Here is a 19211-nt window from a genome sequence, read left to right on the forward strand (position 1 = left end):
GGCACTGATCAGCAGTTACATTTTAGTCATGCCAGTATCACTAAAATACCCTGTTTTCAGTAATGATGGGTGCTTGCTGGTCTCTTACATGTCATGCATGCCATAAGCAACAAAAAAGCCCAAGGCTGGCACATCTTAAAAGCTCCTAATTCTATGAATAATATGGAAGGTTGACACATACTGCTGATTTTATGGTTTTGATTTGCCCACTCATTCTGTAGAACAGTTCCAGGGGAACTTTTGTTGCTGTGTTATTGCAGTCCCATTAATTTCGTTGCATTCCCTTGTTTTACCCAAGAAGATACCTATACAAGGAAAACAGGAGTTCTTTGGGCTGTCTGAACATTTCAACCAAAACGCCAGTGTGCAATGTGCTGTTTTCAAACAACTAGAAAACTTTGAATACTGTACTCTTAACAAATGTTTTCTCTAGGCTCTTTTTTTTGGAGGGGGGTGATGTTTGTGGGGCCTTTTGTAGCTACTGTGGGAAACCTGTTGACTTTCTCAGAAAGCTTTGTAAAAGATTTTGATTGGAAATAAATGTCTTGTTATCCATCCTCCACAGGTACCAGTCTTACTGGATCACCAGTCTTCAGTCACTTCTTTTGTTGCTTGACCAGAGAGTCACTGGATTATGTCTTCTATCCTGAGCTACCTGCAGTAACATTCTCTGCTATGCTGCTTGCCTGCTGCATTGTGCTTTCTCCTCCATTGACACAGCATCCTCTTTCCAAGAGCAGGAAGAATTGTTCTGGAACTGCTGACAACTCTCTTTATTGGTCTGTCTGTCTCACGTGAGCGTACTCAGTATGTAGTCATGTCTTCCTCATGCAGGCACCGACTTCATCATTCTCTTACCAAACATAAATTTCTGGTTAGTTGTGTCTTTATACATAATTCCCATTTTGCCATAAAACCTGCAGAAAAACCTTTTCTGTTTATCCATGCTAGTTGCAGTCATTGAACGTGTAGCCACTTCGAGCAGCAAATTTTCCATCTTTCTTCATGGGGAGGTCAGTTAATACCTGTGTGAATATATCTGGATTTTGAGTCTTGTTCTTACTTGGGCTTTATTTGCCTGATGGTTGACACATGATTTTCTTACCTTCTTTTTTTAACCTCCAATGAGGTAAAAAGTTAGTGCAACAGTTAAATTTTCTTTATTACCTGAGCTTTTGTAATTGCACTCATCATGTCGTCCTGCAATACTTTCAGATGGCACCTTTGCTTGAAAAGTGGCCATAAAAGCACTATCTCAATGGTTGGGCTCCTTCACTGTATTCAGAGTTATATCTGTGTGAGCTTTACTAGATTTTGTGCCTATTTGCCTAGCAAACCCAACCCAGCTTGGAAGCAGGAATTGGCTCTAGCTCTTTCTCTGAGCCCACACCAGTGTTCAGGCAGTGGGTTGCAATTACAGGCTGGATTGCAAGTGGGTAGAAGGAAAAGCAATGTTGCTGTGAACCAGGCACCATGTGATAGTGGAATTGCTAACAGCAGATCTTCATCCCACTCTGCTGGAACTGTTTTTCTGCCTACTTGAAAGCTCACACATTTGGGGTTGACTTGAATATGAAATAGTTTGGGGAGCATTGAGAATTTATTTTGGTTTTTTTCACAGTGCAATGACCACATACATGGGCAACTGGATAACTTACCTACCTGCTGCTCTTAAAACCTTTTGCAAGGTCAAACAGCCATGTAGGATCTCACTGAAGAATGGACAAGTGAGGTGGTTAGCTGGCAGGAGTGAAGGGGAATAGGGATGGATCTAGGTAAAGAGGTGAAAATATAAATCTGAAAGATTGTTCAAGAAAAATATGTAGGTAGACTGAGACTGTTCTGTTGAGTGGGGAAAAATACAGCATTTTCTCACAGACCAAGATTAAGAGTATTCCTACACAATAATGCTTATTTGCTAAAGGTAGATAAATCAGACAACTGAATCTTAAGAGCAGCTTTCTACAAGATGTTTCTTTTAGTTGAAAGTAGTATAAAATTTCTTTTTGAGATGTTGAAGGGAAAGATTCTGAATACTTGGGGTTTTTTCTTCATTCAGAATCCTTGTACAGACAATATGCAAAAGATGTTATCCCCAAATGTCATCCCTGCTTACTTGAGATGCAGCACCTTAGCTTTGCAGTTGTGCAACACAGTTTAGAAAAACAAAACATGCTTTTATCCCACATCTGAAAATATACTCCAGATTACAGCTTTCTTGCTTATTATATTGGTTTCTTTGTACTATTCACTCTTTGTTATGGCAGATAAAGTAGATAATTACATTAAATAAGAGTTGTCTGCACTTTTCAATATGAGACAAGATGATCAGGGTTTTTTTATTGCTTTCTAAAATATTTAGTATATTTCCAGTTTTCTCAGGGTGATGTATCTGTCCTAGATTTGGGGATGGTTGATTGGTGTTTGTTTTTGGGGGTTTCTAAGGATAAAACAAAGGAAAATGGATCATTTGGCATATAGTAAATTATTGAAAACATTCTGTTAAGACCTGGCACCTTTCTGGTTCGAACCATTGAGAAATTGCCCTAAAAAAGCACTGTCTCAGGACATGGGTCAAAACTTGGCCCAGTTACAAGCCTCTGAAACAAATGGTTTACCTGGTTCAAAGAGGGATGGAAGTTTGCATCCAAACTCTTCAACTGCCACTGGCTATGCTTTCAGCCCTTTGCAGCTGATATACAGTAACTGCTGGGTACAAGGCACAGTCCTTGTGCTTATATACGTGTGTGTGTGTGTGTGTGAAAAAAAAATATATATTCACACCTGTGTACACACTGGATGGGAGCTGAGAAACAGATTGGGAAAGAGTAGGATGAGACTGTTCAGAAGGGAGGCTTTCCAACTGTAGATCTTAATGCATCTTGTTCAAGAAATAGAAATTAGCTTTGCTGATGGTGAAGTCCTTTAGGAGCAGATTCAGAGGTGGGTTTCATAAACACCAGTGGTGGAAAACTAGTCTGAATGCATGAACATCACAACCTGCCTGATGGTTCATGACCGACAGTGACGCAAGAAAAGCTTTCCAGAAGTGTTAGCATAATTTTACTTTCAAGTCTTGCTGCCTTTAAGTAGGGCAATAATAAGTTAACCTTTACAGTATTTGCTGTGTCTGATTTTAATTACAGGAACACAAGTAATTGATTAATCCAAAGCAGATGGGATTCTGAAAAACAAAATGGATGACATGTAAGTGTCCTATTGATAGAAAGTAAACTCACGAGGACTCTCAATGCAGTATGCAATAACGCACTTCTCAAATTCTATTTGAAGCCACAAGAGATGTATCTGGTGCTGCTGTTACAAGATAGGATTCTTTCCAAAGCTGTTTTTCTCTAACTGTTTTTTAGCTAAAGTTTAAATTTTCTCCTGTCTAGATCTGTTGTAAATTTGTTTTGGGGAAGGCAACGCTTTAAAGAGAGTCAGATGCAGTATTGATTTCATATTAGGTTTGTGTTTTAAGATGGAGGAGATAATAAAAAACCCTTCCACTTCTGCCTAATTTTACAGAGGAAAATACGGCTGTGAAAATTCAAGGCTTTCCAGAAGTAGCTTGGCACCTCTTTATTAAGTGAACTCAAGCACCCTTTCTTGATGAAGGTGGTATTTGTGGTTATTTCTGGGAACATCCTTACTGAAACAGTCAGAGACCATGAAGTGTGGGTGTGTGATTACAGCGTATTGTGTCCTGGTTCCCGTTCTCAACAGGGGAATGCTGTGTGTGATGTGCTTGGTAGTTTACTCAAATAATCCCTAATCTCTGCGTTTGAGGTGAGAGTTAACCTGTCAGATGGACATTGTTAATCTAGGAAGACAACATTCACCTGGAGACAAGTTGTATGAGATGACAGTGGGGAGATGACTCTGGTTTCTGCTTGGCATATAAAGATAAATGCATTTTTCACTGTTACCAGAAATCTAAAGAGCAATAAGCATTGTTTTCTCTCAGTCAGGAGAAGGCAGCCCTAGTTTCAGAGATCTTTGGTTTGTCCAGAAACATACATTGGTGAAAACTTGATGTTTGACAGTATGGAGGAAGTATAGTGACAGCAAAGACTTAATGCTCATCAAGGTACATGGCTTCTCACTCTAGATGAGTCACCTCTGCCAGTGGGTGAGCATCCCATTCTCACGTTCAGCTTCTTTTGACATGGAAAACACCTTGTTTCACACAGGAAAATATCTCCAACTCTGTGTTCTTGAATTAATACATTGTGGCAGAAGTCACTTATCTCCTGTTCTTGGGCCATGTTCTGACACAGAAATGTACAGAGTCTGTGTATCACAAAAATGATAAGACTATTTTGCTTGTTTATAAAGTTTTCCAAGAAACTGAGGGCCACATCTTTTGAAAGTTTTTAATACTGCCTTGTCATTCACATTTTTCACTTGTTCTAAGTTTTGGCATGTTTGTCTAAAGTGTAAAAAAAGCCGAACAAATAACAGACAGTAGAAATCAAGCAAACAAGATGGAAAATAATCCAAGCCCAATTTGGGTTTCCTCATCTTTTTGAATGAAAAATGTTTCAGCTACTATTTCATAACTATATGTGTCCAGAAACTGTAGCGGTGAGGTGATCATTCTGAGTTTGATGGTAGTAATAATAAAAGTTGAAAAGAAATGGAAGTTCACCATTCTATAAGTCTCCCTGTAAGAAAATGCTCACATAAGCACTTCTGCATTGTGTGCTTGCTGGGTGATGAACAGCAATGATGCTTGGACACTGAGAAAGCTGGATTAACATTGCAGCAGCTGCTAGATTCACCTTCTTTAGCAAAGCTTCCCTGCAGACCACAGCTGGGACTTGGTGTGTTTAGAAACACACAGCTGATCGCTTAATTACTTCCAAACCTACATTTTCTTTTAAAAAAACCAGCCTTCAGATTGATGCTATCCATCACAGAGGAAGGATGAGGTGCCATCATTGTCTTCAAGGTGTTGGTTGGGAGCTGCAGAACCAGAGCACACGGAATACTTGCTCTGCCTTGAGAAGCCACCACAGACAGTGTTTCTGGATAAGCTGGACTAATTTTAGAGGTTGCTGCTCTGCCGCTTTGTGAGAGGGGCATGACATGCTCTTCCTCCTGACCAGCTAGCTGCGTGTCGGTATGGTCCCAAATACCTCTGCTACTGGATTTCTTCAGGATTGAAAGTCTTAACAGGTGCTGTTTTCAGTCACATTGCCTGATAAGTGCAGTAGCTGGCTGACCCAAAGATCACTTGGTAGCTCTTTTTGCTCTATATGAGAAATAATCTTTGAGATCAGTCCTCTTAGACTAATTAAGCAGCGATCCCCTGTAATCCTCTCAGAGCAGACCTGCCATTGCCCTGGCTTTGTGTGGACAGATTCCATAAAAGCTCTGGCCATTGACTGATTGATGAAGCAACTGGGTACTGGCAGAGATAAACATGCTGCCTAAGATGTACTGGCGGGGTAATTCAGCATCTGTGCTCTCAGATTTGTTGGGATGCTTGGATGCATTCATTTCAATGAGTTGCACCAAGAGCAAAGTGGCCTGATGGCCCAGAGTGCAGTGGCCTGTTTGTGTTGGTTTCTAGCACTATGTAACGCCTGCAGTGCTGTTCTGTGGGCTCATTTCTAGCTGGCTTTCTCCAAGATGTGCCTCCTGCACAACAGCCTCAACAGAACCTGTATGCTGCTGCCTGTGGTCGAGCTGCAGGACATGACAGTTTGCAGGGTGGCTCGGGCTCTGGCCCTTAGTGTGCCTGCCCTGCCTCTAAGCCAGGACTAAGGTGTCCTGTTGCTGGAAATGAATTGTTGCAGTTCTGAGGGACCCTCTCCAGAGAGACGCATCAAGTGAGACCTGATCACACAGCTCACACAAGAAAACCATGTGATTGACATGGTTTTGTGACAGGCAGGTCCTCCAAAATCACCTGATCTCCATCTATGACAAGGTTACCCACATAATGTATGAGGGAAAGGATGTGGATAGAGTGTACTTGGACTTCAGTAAAGCATTTGACACCTTATCTCACAGGATTTTGCTTGAGAAACTGGATTCCACTGGCCTGGAAAGGCGCACCCTCTACTGGGTAAGATTCGCTTGAGGGCCAGGCCCAAAGAGTGGTGGTAAATGGACTTAAATCCAGTTGGAGGTGGTCACAAGTGGTCTCCCCAGGGCTCAGTGCTGGGTCCAGTTCTGTTCAATATCTTTATCAATGATCTGGATAAAGGGATTGAACATATCCTTAGTACAATCGTGGATGACAAGAAGCTGGGTGGAAGTGTGGATCTGCTGGAGGATTGGGAGGCTCTACAGAGGGATCTGAACAGGCAGGATTGATGGGCTGAGACCAATGGGATGAGGTTTAACAAGGCCAAAGGCTGAGCCCTGCACTTGGGACACAACAACCCAGTGCAACAGGCTTGGGTAAGAGTGGCTGGAAAGTTGCCAGGCAGAGAAGGACCTGGGGGTGTTGGTTGACAGTGACTGAACATGAACCAGCAGTGTGCCCAGGTGGCCAAGAAGGCCAATGGCATCTTGGCTTGTATCAGAAACGGCGTGACCGTCAGGATCAGGGAAATGATTCTCCCTCTGTACTCTGCACTGCTGAGGCCTCACCTCAATCCTGTGTTCAGTTTTGAGGCCCTCACTACAAGAAAAGCACTGAGGTCCTGGAGCGAGTCCAGAGAAGGGCAATGAAGCTGGTGAAGGGTCTGGAGCACAAGTCTTATAAGGAGCGACTGAGGGAACTGGAGCAGTTTAGCCTCCAGAAGAGGAGGCTGCAGGAAGACCTTATCACTGTCTACAACTACCTGAAAGGAAGTTGTAGAGAGGTGGGTGTTTGTCTCTTCTCTCAGATGATAGGAGATAAGACAAGAGGGAACGGCCTCAAGTTGCACCAGGGGAGGTTTGAATTAAACATTAGGAAAAATTTCTTCACTCGAAGTATCATCAGTCACTGGCACAGGCTGCCCAGGGAGGTGGTTAAATTGCTATCCCTAGAGGTATTTAAAAAACAGGTAAATGAAGTGCTTAGGGATATGGTTTAGTAGTGTACAGGTACAGTTGGACTCTATGATCTCTTAAGTTTTTTCTAACCTAGCGATTCTATGATTCTACAACATGCAGAAGTCAGTTCCCTACTCAGAGATGTTCATGCTGTGCAAAGACGACTTGGCCCCCTGCAAGTCCCTGAGAGTGCAGGAGGTGATAGGACACCTTGCATCTGGATAGCACATAGGACGTTTTCTTTCTCTTTGAATGTCTCTACTACCACATCTGAGGTTTTTGGAAGTACAGGCTATTTCTCATCATCCCCATCTCTCAATAGGCACAACTTAACTGCTGTCTGGCAAAACACTCAGGCTATTCTAATAATGATTGAAGCAACTGGCTGAGACCATGAGCAGGCGTTTTTCCTTTAGTTAACTGAACAGTCATGGAGACCCGAGGATTTCTGAGGCTCCTACAGGAGAGCCAAATTAAAATTTAGTGAAACTTGGCAAGGCTCCTCATCTAGTGATTACAGTACAACAACATTTTAAATGTTCTGCCAGGACCACTCCTATGCTGATGGTAAAAGCAGGCTTTTGAAGGCCTATCTTAAAAGTCTGTAAAAAATAAAATGTTCTGGTAATATAGAATCATAGAATTGTTTGAGCTGGAAGGGATCTTAGAGATCAATCAGTTCTAACCCCCCTGCCACTAGATCAGGCTGCCCAAGGCCCCATCCAACCTGGCCTTGAACACCTCCAGGGATGGGGCAGCCACACCTTCCCTGGGCAACCTGTGCTAGTGTCTCACCACTCTCATGATGAAGAAATTCCTCTTTACATCTAGCCTAAATCTGCCCCTCTCCAGTTTTTACCCATTGCCCTTGTCCTGTCACTACAAGCCTCTGTGAACAGTCCCTCCCCAGACTTAAAACTTGTAGCCCCTTCAGGTACTGGAAGGTTGCTACGAGGTCTCCTCGGAGCCTGCTCTTCTCCAGGCTGAACAATCTCTCTCAGCCTATCATCATATAGAGGTGCTCCAGCCCTCTGATCATCTTTGTAGCCCTCCTCTGGACCTGTTCCAACAGTTCCATCTCCTTCTTATGTTGAGGATTCCAGAACTGCACACAGTGTTCTTGATGAGGTCTCACAAGAGAGAAATAGAGGGGCAGAATCCCCTCCGTTGACCTGCTGACCACGCTTCTTTTGAAGCAGCCCAGGATGCAGTTGGCCTTCTGGGCTGCAAGGACACACTGCTGACTCATGTCAGGCTTCTCATTGACCAGCACCCCCATGTCCTTCTCTGCAGGGCAGCTCTCAATCACATCATCCCCTAGCCTGTACTGAAATCACGGATTGCCCTGACCCAGGCGCAGGACCTTGCACTTGTCCTCGTTGAACCTCATGAGGTTCTCACAGACCCACTTCTCCACCCTCTCCAGGTCCCTCTGGATAACATCCTGTCCTTTTGGTGTGGCAACTGCACCACTCAGCTTGTTGTCATCCCCTGAATATTTCTAAGAAGTTAATAGTTGATCCTCAGTTAAAGCAAAGTTAGTTTCCAGATAAAACTGTTTTTCTGACTTCTTTCTTTCATACACCTATTGTAAAAAGGCTTTAGAAAAGGTGAGCACTTGCTTTTCTGTTAGCTGAGTGCTTTAAAGGTGAGTTGAACTCGGGACCCTAGGGGCAAAGGACCTCAAGTGACTTGTCCTTCCCAGGTTTCTCCTGTTGCAGCAGAGGGACACCTTTGGGCGCGTATCATGTTCAAGTCAGGAAATAAGAAATATTTTCTTCTGCTGATACTTGACAGATCCTTTTCTGGTCGCGCTTATAAACTTTATCATCAGCTTCTTGTTTTAATGTGCTAACAAGCTTGTGTGGTGACATTTGTTTAAAAAAACATAATTTTTTTGGCTTCCCTTTGTTTAGTTTATAGTCTACAGTTAATATTTATATCATCCTCTCAATCAGCGATCTTTAAAATCTGAAGTAAAAGGGATGTGTTACATCCTCATCTCATACTTTTGGAAAGGAAGTCATAGGGACAGTTATTCGTCTGAAGGAGACTTCTATGGCAAAATGGATTCACAAACTCATGTCTTTGAGTGACATTCCCTCCTGTAGTAACAGTAAATGACAATAAAGAAAAAAACTCTGAAACTAAAGGAACTTGAAAAACTATTGAGTTTGGAACTACTCTGCTTTTAAGTGCATCAGAATCATAGAATCACCCGGTTGGAAGAGACCCACTGGATCATCGAGTCCAACCATTCCCACCAATCTCTAAACCATGCCCCTCAGTACCTCATCCACCCGCACCTTAAGCACCTCCAGGGAAGGCAAGTCAACCACTTCCCTGGGCAGACGGTTCCATTGCCTAATGACCCTTTCAGTGAAGAACTTTTTCCTTATGTCTAGCCTGAACCTCCCCTGGCGGAGCTTGAGGCCATTCCTTCTTGTCCTGTCCCCTGTCACTTGGGTGAAGACACCAGCTCCCTCCTCTCCACAACCTCCCTTCAGGTAGTTGTAGAGAGCAATGAGGTCTCCCCTCAGCCTCCTCTTCTCCAGGCTAAACAACCCCAGCTCTCTCAGTCGCTCCTCATAAGACTTGTGCTCCAGCCCCTTCACCAGCTTCGTTGCTCTTCTCTGGACTCTCTCCAGAGCCTCAACATCCTTCTTGTGGTGAGGGGCCCAGAACTGAACACAGTATTCGAGGAGCGGTCTCACCAGTGCCGAGTACAGAGGGAGGATAACCTCCCTGGACCTGCTGGTCACGCCGTTTCTGATACAAGCCAAGATGCCATTGGCCTTCTTGGCCACCTGGGCACACTGCTGGCTCATGTTCAGTCGCTGTCAACCAACACCCCCAGGTCCCTCTCCTCCAGGCAGCTTTCCAGCCAGACTTCTCCTAGTCTGTAGCACTGCATAGGGTTGTTGTGCCCCAAGTGCAGGACCTGGCATTTGGCCTTGTTAAACCTCATGCCATTGGTCTCAGCCCAGCGGTCCAGCCTGTTCAGATCCCTTTGCAGAGCCTCCCTACCCTCCAGCAGATCGACACTTCCACCCAGCTTAGTGTCGTCTGCAAACTTGCTAAGGGTGCACTCAATGCCTTCATCCAGGTCATTGATAAAGACATTGAGCAGGGCTGGACCCAGCACTGAGCCCTGGGGAACCCCACTTGTCACTGGCCTCCAGCTGGATTTCACACCATTTCCCACCACTCTCTGGGCCCGGCCAGCCAACCAGTTTTCCACCCAGGAGAGTGTGCGCCTGTCCAGCCCAGAGGCTGACAGTTTCCACAGCAGAATGCTGTGAGAAACTGTGTCAAAGGCTTTACTAAAGTCCAAGAATGTCCATATTCAGAATGTAAGGCAACAGGGGAGGAAAAGAAGGTTATATTGTTTCCATTTGTTATAAAAACTCAAGGCTTTGATTTTTCTTCTTCCCTTGCCTGAAAAATCCCAGTGAAATAAGAAGTAACTCTGTAAGTCTAGTACTTATAAAAATAGAGCGGGTAAATATAAACTCTGCTGCAGCCCTTTTAGTGCTGTGTGTGGCAAAAGAGACAAAAAGCATTTCAAGCACTCAGATGGGGAATCTCCTGGAAAGGGACAGCCTGAATAGAGCTGGGCTTTGTGATGCCAGGGAAACAGGAGGTCAGGCTTAGTAAATTGGCTAGAATTATTTTTAAAGGACTGCTATAAACAGCAAAGGGTGCATTTCTGTGTAACTGCACATTTCTGCTCGCAACGGTAGTGATTAGAGGGAATATAAGATGCTTTTTGGGGAGGGAGAGTCTTCACATTCTGGCTGGGTAGATGGGAAACAGGGAAGCAAGGAGGGAACTAGTCTCTGACACACATCTTGGATCTACATGCTGAGTGTTTTTCCTGATCCTTAAGTAGTGGGGGAGAAGGAAAAAACAGCAATCTTTTGTGAACTTGCTCTTGGAGGCTACATACATAAAAGCAACCTCACCAGTCTGTTTGGGAGAATGGTGATGAATAGCGAGCCCCTCTGGAGACTCTCCAGCCCTTAGCCAGGGAGGCAGATCTTCCTACAGCCAATTATTTTAGTGACAAGCATGGTGTGCTCCACCTTATGAGCGCAAGGGATAGCCTGAATGGACTGAGGAAAGAGTGATTCCACAGACAGATTTTGGTTGTCATGCAAAACCCAGCAGAAATATGAAAAAAAAACCTTTTTAATAATATTAACTGCTTTTACTCATGGAGAAATTTGCTGCTGGAGAGGGAGCAACAAGAAAATGGCCGCAGGAGAGAAGTCAACGTGTGAACTTCCCCCAGAGAAATGATGGCAATCCAATGAAATCCACAAAAAAAAAAACCCAAAAACCCAAACCTCTAAATGATTTTTGTTTCCTAAGGAGGAAAGAAAAAACAATAGCTGAAATACCAGTTCTCACCATCAAAATTGCCTGCATCTGAGAGCTGCTCTGAAGGGTCCTTGTGAGGTGATTCAAGCAGACAGTTTCCACAGGTGTGTACTGTAGGGAAATGCTTTCTTACAGCTACTAGGAACAATTTTTAAAAAAAACCCTAACATTTTCAGGTTGTGGCCAGCTGAATCAGTTGCCTGAAATGGCCTTCAAGAGGAAAAAAAAAAAAAGATAAAAGAAACTTAACCTTGTTTCAGACTCATGCGCCTTTGAATTGGGCAAGGAGGAAGAAGGTACACGCAGAATTATCTTCGCAGATGAGGCTATGAAAGATTTTTGATGTTCTCAAGCCAGGCCTGGTGATACACGGCTGACCCTGCCAAGGGAGGGTTTGACCCTAGACTGAACAGAGAAGGTAAAGAGATAAAGAGGAAGAAACACCAGAGGAGCTACAAGGTCCAGGTGGGAGAGCACCATGGCAGAGCCAGTGTGGATATCATAGAATCATAGAATCACCAGGTTGGAAAAGACCCACCGGATCATCGAGTCCAACCATTCCCATCAATCACTAAACCATGCCCCTCAGCACCTCATCCACCCGTCCCTTAAACACCTCCAGGGAAGGGGACTCAACCACCTCCCTGGGCAGCCTGTTGGAGGTCCCTGTCAGTCTCCTGCCTGGGGCTGCCCACTCACTGGGCAATAAATGCGAGAGCCTGTTCTCCTTGCTGATGGAAAACCACCAGCAGTCAGGGCTCTGGTCCTCTGTCTGTACCAGTGTGTGGCTGTGTCGTGGGATGCACTCTGATGTGCCACCTTGTGATGAAAGACTTGTGTGACAAATACATTATAGTTTTGTTTGTAACCTATTAAGTGAAGGTTGTGGTCAGAGAGACTCTTGTGCCTGCAGCCTGAGCAAGGGACCCAGTCATTTTGCAAAAGGTGCCAGTATGTCCTTGCTTTCTTCTTCTTTGTTAAAGCAGGATCTTTGCTTTTCATAGCGGAGAGAGTGGGTACGAGCTCCACTGAGCCCAAATGTAAAACCTGCACTCACCAACTATCACACAGGCAATAATTATTAAAAACTAGAAGCAGCAAAGCATGACTTCCCTGTTTGACCTCCTCCAAACAGAGTCAGCAGGGGTGTCCTTAAGTGGGTGACAGGAGCTGGGCTTTCTATTTCATTGTGCTTTCTCCTTATATATATTCAAGCTAAAAGCAGCTTTCATCAAAGCACTCACAGACACTGCACTTTCTCCCTTTTACATGAGCGCTAAGTTTTAGTGACAACGTGCTGCCTCCTTTCCCCACTCAACGCCTTTTGAATGAATCCTTCCAGCCCAGAAGATGCTCGTTTAATGTTTGCTGTGAGTGTTGCTGGTGCTAATTAAGATTCACAGCACCGAGGCAGTGTTGATGGGATGCAAGGTCACAGGGTGTATCTATTCCCTGATTGAGCATGGCTTTTGGAAGAAACTTCCTTTTGCCAGCACTTGACATGAATTTGAAATTCACTTCTAATGCCTGTTCTGTAGGCGTTTGAAATCCACTGTTTTGCAATCCCTCCTGCTGGTTGTCTTTCTGGGTAGCAAATGTGCCATATGCCTTTGCAGGCTGCCCTTCTCTCTGCAAGCCTCTTCCATGGCCACAGGATGGGAAATATCGAGCTTCTCCCACCTGGAGCTACCCTGGACATTCATGAACATGGATCAAGTGAGTGCTGAGTCTTCAAGGCTGGCTGTTCGACTGACTGTCACCATGGAAAATAGTACAGCTAGTGTTGAACAGGGGATACACCCAAGTGCTCCCAGTGGTCCAGCCCTGTTCAATGTCTGTATCAGTGACCTGGATGAAGGCATTAAGTGCACCCTTAGCAAGTTTGCAGACAACACTAAGCTGGGTGGAAGTGTTGATCTGCTGGAGGGTCGGGAGGCTCTGCAAAGGGATCTGAACAGGCTGGACCACTGGGCTGTGTCCAATGGCATAGTGTTTGATAGGAATGGTTGGACTCGATGATCTCGTCGGTCTTTTCCAACCTAGTGATTCTATGAGTCTATGAAATGCCGATCCTATTTACACCACAGAAACCTGCTAAGGAGTTTATTTTCCCATTACTCCCGCTGTGCTGTGCTGGGCCCTCTTCAGCGCTAACAGCTCTGGGACTTGGTCAGCAAAAACACACCTGGCAGAAGAGCTTGCTGGCGCTGTTGAAGTTGTCATTCCCATTTGCTCAGTAAAGGTACTCAAGGCACAGAAATGGCAAGAGCGGACAAAAGATGTTTCTAATTATCAACTGAAACAGGCAAGAGACAAAGCAGGAGGAAAAAATCATTCACTTTAATGCAGAGAGAGGTGAGGAATAGGGTATGCTCTCCTTCTGAACGGACAACAGTGATTAATAGAGCTGTTAATGGCCTAGAATTGCAGTACAGGGGCAGGATTGACTGGTCACAAAATATATAGCTAGCTTCATAAATACTGGGGAAGACTGTGGGTCCCTGGGGCTAACTGGGAAAACTAGATACACAGCATAACAGCGGGTGGAAATCCTTTTCGAGGTGCACAGGAAAAGTATGATTTAAAAGTTTTCATCACATGCATAGTGTATGTCCTAGACTAATTCAAGTTACTTTGCACTGTATTACGTTCAATAACTTGGCTTCAAAAAAGGCTGCAGATCTGAAAACTGTGAAACCATTGAGCCTCTTTATAAATTTGTCGTACCCCTACTTGAAATGCTGCAGAGCATTACTCGCATGCCATTTCATGGTGTACATCAGAAACAGAAAAATGAGCCAGAGGCAAAAACGAGAAAGATTACACAAAACTTCTGCAGTCAGCAGTGAAAAGATGAGAATTGTTTGAGTTAGATATTAAACTAATATGATGACATGAAGAGCTGAAGATGTGACAAACGGTGAGTTGTATAGCAAATGCAGATCCACCGGAGTCTTATAGCAACACCAAAAGGGAAAATGTCTGAAAACAGCATAAATATAAGGCAGTGGAGTTTATTGCACGTGATAACCACAATCAAGAAATTGATAGCACTGAAATGGGCACATCACTTAAATGCATAGTGATGGAGAGGGATAAAAGCACCCATAATACTCCAGAGCTGCCCAAACCAATGTCTTGAAATTGCAGTAGCCACTGCTGGAAACAGGGGAAAAGAAAAAGTGTGTCAGGTGCTCTGCCTCTGGCGGGATGGTCCAGTGGAAACAGTCCAAAGTAGCTTATATGTTGATGCCAGGAAGAGCACCTGACCCTTCCTGGTGACCTCCTACCCCAGTGACAGTGACAGCACATGTATGGCACGAATGTGATGAACAGAACCTGAAGGAGATTTAAAGTCCTTCCAGGACTGCTAAGTATGCTGGATCTGATTCTGGATAATAAACAAGGAAAACCAGCTTGTTTATAGAAGCAGTAATGCTGAGACCCCAGCTCATTCTGGAAACACAGATGCTGCTTTGTATTTACTCCTCCTATTATTAATGATCAAAATACTCCGCTAGCTGTTGGGTATCTGGCAACCTGCACTTCTGAGTCAGATCCGTTCAGCACCTGCTCTGAGCTGGCTCCAGCCTCAGAGCCATCTCCTTGCTGGAAACCTCCACTGAGGAGCCAGCCAGAGGACAAACTGCAGGTCTGCTGATTAAAAGAGAAGTTTCTCACAAGCAGGTTGGTGCAGTGCTGGCTGTGTGTGCTGTGCCTGTCACTGCACAGCCCTCACAGCTGGGCAGTGCTGTTGGTGATACACTCAGCAGCAGCTGAGCCAGAAGGCAGAGGTTTCATGGGCATCCCTGGCACAGATGCCCCACTGCTAGCCAAGTTTTGTGTAATGCTGCATCACCAATGGCCTGAGATGTTCACGCCCTGGCAGCTGCATTGCTGCCTGTGTGTCCTGCCTGCAGCACCTCCCTCCTGCTGCTGCATTTCCCAGGGTGTCATGGAATCATAGAATCACCAGGTTGGAAGAGACCCACTAGATCATCGAGTCCAACCATTCCTATCAAACACTAAACCATGCCCCTCAGCACCTCATCCATCCGTGTCTTAAACACCTCCAGGGAAGTGAGTCAACCACCTCCCTGAGCAGCCTGTTCCAGTGCCCAATGACCCTTTCCATGAAAAATTTTTTCCTAATGTCCAGCCTAAACCTCCCCTGGCGGAGCTTGAGGCCATTCCCTCTTGTCCTGTCCCCTGTCACTTGGGAGAAGAGACCAGCTCCCTCCTCTCTACAACCTCCTTTCAGGTAGCTGTAGAGAGTAATAAGGTCTCCCCTCAGCCTCCTCTTCTCCAGGCTAAACAACCCCAGCTCTCTCAGTCACTCCTCGTAAGACTTGTTCTCCAGCCCCTTCACCAGCTTTGTTGCTCTTCTCTGGACTCGCTCCAGAGCCTCAACATCCTTCTTGTGGTGAGGAGCCCAGAACTGAACACAGGATTCGAGGAGTGGTCTCACCAGTGCCGAGTACAGAGGGAGAATAACCTCCTTGGACCTGCTGGTCACGCTGTTTCTGATACAAGCCAAGATGCCATTGGCCTTCTTGGCCACCTGGGCACACTGCTGGCTCATGTTCAGTCGGCTGTCAACCAACACCCCCAGGTCCCTCTCCTCCAGGCAGCTTTCTAGACAGACTTCTCCTAGTCTGTAGCACTGCACAGGGTTGTTGTGCCCCAAGTGCAGGACCCGGCACTTGGCCTTGTTAAGCCTCATGCCATTGGTCTCAGCCCAGCGGTCCAGCCTGTTCAGATCCCTTTGCAGAGCCTCCCTACCCTCCCGCAGATCAACACTTCCACCCAGCTTAGTGTCGTCTGCAAACTTGCTAAGGGTGCCCTCAATGCCTTCATCCAGGTCATTGATAAAGACATTGAGCAGGGCTGGACCCAGCACTGGGCCCTGGGGAACCCCACTTGTCACTGGCCTCCAGTGTTAGTCAAAGGAAAATAGGACAGCACGGGACACACCCATGCAAAGAAAGACACAGAAAGACAACGGCAAACCCTTAAATTATAGAGACCTTTGGAGTCCATGGGTCTTGCTTGCTCAACAAGAGTCATATTTTTCACTACAAGAAACCACCATGTAACATTAGCTGTATAAGGGGGGAAGGGAGAGGGAATGGCATGTACAGCATCATGAAAATTAAGTTTTTTTTTCTAGGGTGCATATCCCTCATCACGTACTGTTAAAGCTAATGAGAAATTGGCAACAATCTCCTGTGTGCATCAAGAAGTCTTAGAGCAAAAAAAGTAAAATAATATATTCTTAAAACTCATCTAAAAGTATTCAAGTATTTGCACACATGAGACTGGAAAGCTCGTTGCCAGCCTATTCTGTAAGAAGCTAATTTCTGACAACAGCATCAAAACTTATCTAAGTTTTAAATGCATCTTCTTGGTAAAGAGATGTTGTTCCTGGCTTAGACTTATTCTGATGTATACCATATGCAAAAGGCAGCGCTGACCTTGTGTGCCAAAAAAAGAGGCTCATTGGGAGCCTTGAGTTATGATGCTGTGCTTACAGGCAAATAAAGATAATTTCTCTGGATTGTTGCTATTTGCTTTACTAGGTGCCTCTCAAAGCACTGGAGCATATAATCTGAATGGCCTGGTAGCAGTTCTATAGCAAAATAATTGCTACCCAGTTGGCTGCGATTAATAGCGAGCAAGCATCAGCCTTGCTGGATGGAGCTGGGCTGAGCATCATCTCAAAAGTCCCCCCAGACAGTTGTCCATGGCTGTGCAAGGGAGAAAGGCTTTATGGTGGGAGCAATGAGTGGTGTGAGGAGCTTGTGTCTCTGCAGGGAACGAGTTGGCAGCAGCTGACCTGTTTCCAGTGGTCCCACCAGTGCCAAATGGTGGGAAAATACAGGCAGGCACGGCCTTCTCTGCAGGATGGGGAGCTTTGTGGTGAAATCCTGGTATCAATAATTTAAGCACTGCCACCTTAAGTGTTGCTACAGGAGGTTTAGGCTGAACATTAGGAAAAAATTTTTCACAGAAAGGGTCATTGGGCACTGGAACAGACTGCCCAGGGAGGTGGTTGAGTCACGTTCCCTGGAGGTGTTTAAGGCACGGGTGGATGAGGCGCTGAGGAGCATGGTTTAGTGTTTGATAGGAACGGTTGGACTCGATGATCCAGTGGGTCTCTTCCAACCTGGTGATTCTATGATTCTATGACGCTGCCTAGGATGGCAGCTAATGCTGACTGGCTGCTAGGGGCAAAAGCATTCCAGAGAACTATTTCAGCCTAAACAGTAAATCGGGAGCCGATACTGCCTCCGTGTTCGCTGTGGGGCTATATGAGTCCTTCAGTGTGTTTCGCTGGCAGAGGACGAGCAGGCGGTCAAGGAAGGCACCCTGACTCAACTTCAACATGTCACCAAAATAACCTGTGAATTTACTGCTTCCCCCTGCTGCATGTGGTGGCATTTGCTGAGCTGTGGGGAGAGGACCGGCTGTACCCAGCACCATACGGTCTCATACAAGCCGGAACGAAGAGGAGGCAGCATGGCAGTGCCATCACGAAGCAGCAGCTTTGCTGCCTGCTTGTTTTTTTAACTCCAGTTCCCGCCACGTTCCACTCAATGCTGGACGAGATGATACATTAAAAATAGCACCGTGTACAAAACCAGGCGAAACAGCAGGGTTAGCTGCACACATTGCTTGTGCTCCTGCAAGGACAGAATTGTCATATTCAGTGAAAAGCTAGGTTTAACTCAAACACCCTGACCTCCTCCCTTTCGATCCATTCTGTCTCTTTCCATTCTGATCCCCAAAATATACTTAAGAAGTCATTTTTCAAGAAGAGGAAATTAATTCTGAATGAAAAAAACCACACTGTCGCTTCTGCTATTCAAGCACAACAGGGTGACTTAACCACTGTTCCAGCAACTTGTGTAGTTAAAGCAAAGCCTAATTATTTCTTTCTACCTCTAACACTAGCTTCGTGTCTTAGAGTTAAAACAGACAAAATGAGCTGCTTTTCAGGAGAGAGCTTTGCACCACTGGAAAAATGTGCCTGGCAGTCTCCCCAAAATCCTCATCATTTTTATTACAATGTTCATGTTTGTTTTCACTTTTCCCTTTGTTAAACGCTTTAGGCAACTCAAATGAAGCCCTCACCATCAAACCAGCCTTTCAGCAGTAATGACATAAATTACATTCTTCTCCTGGGCTTGTAGCACCCAGCTATTAAATCTAACCATGGGAGCCTGGCAAATCTTTTCATTTGCAAGGCAGCTGTTTCCATTCTCTCCTACCACTGTTCTCCGTCCAAACCCCCTCTTTTTTTCTTCCCTTGCATGAGCATGATGAGCACTCTGAGGGACATACTGCACCCAAACCCCTTTGCCTAAAGTGCTCTTCATAGAGCCATGGGTCTTCCTGACATAGTTGTTGTCCACATGGGACGTGGAGGAACCCTTGGTTCCAGCCCACCACAGCCCTCCAGGAGCGTAAGCTCAGGCACCCGAAGCTGTTTCATAGAATCATAGAATAACCAGGTTGGAAGAGACCCACCAGATCATCGAGTCCAACCATTCCTATCAAACACTAAACCATGCCCCTCAGCACCTCGTCCACCCGTGCCTTAAACACCTCCAGGGAAGGTGACTCAACCACCTCCCCAGGCAGCCTGTTCCCATGCCCGATGACCCTTTCTGTGAAAATTTTTTTCCTAATGGCACGGAGCTGGCTGAAGCACTGTGACTTATGTGGCTGCCTCCATCACCCAGGGGCAAATCCTGGCTCCTGCCATCAGGGCTCCTTCTCTTGCCGTGGTGTGGCTCTGGGACCAGCTGTGCAAGTACTTGGACCACACC

This window comes from Phaenicophaeus curvirostris, chromosome 1, assembly GCF_032191515.1.
Source record: "Phaenicophaeus curvirostris isolate KB17595 chromosome 1, BPBGC_Pcur_1.0, whole genome shotgun sequence".
In the NCBI taxonomy this organism is placed as follows: Eukaryota; Metazoa; Chordata; class Aves; order Cuculiformes; family Cuculidae; genus Phaenicophaeus; species Phaenicophaeus curvirostris.